Source organism: Apis laboriosa, unplaced genomic scaffold, assembly GCF_014066325.1.
Source record: "Apis laboriosa isolate Shangri-la unplaced genomic scaffold, ASM1406632v1 scaffold69_cov144, whole genome shotgun sequence".
In the NCBI taxonomy this organism is placed as follows: Eukaryota; Metazoa; Arthropoda; class Insecta; order Hymenoptera; family Apidae; genus Apis; species Apis laboriosa.
This window is the reverse complement of record NW_025224165.1, coordinates 3529295-3529837: the sequence shown is the minus strand read 5'-3', so window position 1 is coordinate 3529837 and position 543 is coordinate 3529295. Positions and strand designations below refer to the sequence as shown.

At 55.1% G+C, this 543-nt stretch overlaps 1 protein-coding gene across 2 annotated transcripts in view; it reads right to left on the bottom strand.

Moving 5' to 3' along the window:
• The window catches only part of LOC122719041 (vesicular acetylcholine transporter), an 87046-nt gene extending 86708 nt beyond the window's left edge, over positions 1-338 (bottom strand). For both annotated transcript variants that reach the window (XM_043944564.1, XM_043944565.1), the window contains exon 1: positions 280-338. The gene's annotated coding sequence lies outside the window, so the exon portion shown is untranslated. The remainder of the gene's footprint in view (positions 1-279) is intronic.
• Positions 339-543: the final 205 nt, after the last annotated feature.

Genomic DNA, 543 nt, shown 5'->3' with positions numbered 1-543 from the left:
AAAAAAAAAAAAAAAAAAAAAAAAAACACGAAATACTCGCAAACGATCTTATCTTACGCGTACGTGTATTTCCCTCGTCCCTCCCCTCCCTCCTCCCCCCCCTTTTAGGATACAGAACGAAACCCGGCCGGTGACGTGAACGAACACCATCGACATCACCACGAAACCATCGTCATTCGTCCACGAATTCGAGGACGAGGATAGGATTGGTCGTCGTGAAAAAAGGAAAAGAAGAAGAAGAAGAAGAAGAAGAAGTCAGAGATGGTGACTCTTACTTACTGAGACCGAAGGGCTCCCGATGGCAGGGGCGTCTCGGCGTGTCTCTCCGTTGGGGTAGCTTTGGAACGTCTGCCCTCAAAGTTCTCCCCGCCACCTGCTTTCGCGTTACCCTCTTCCCGTCCCAATCAACCCCCTCAATCGCCGAGGGGGTTGGAGGAGGCAGCGTGGCAGGGCGCAGCCGCGGTTTCCAGGATCCTGGGATTGGCCGCGGCCGTGCGTCAACCCCCAAACCCTCCACCATCGCATCCGCAACCCCCGCTGGCC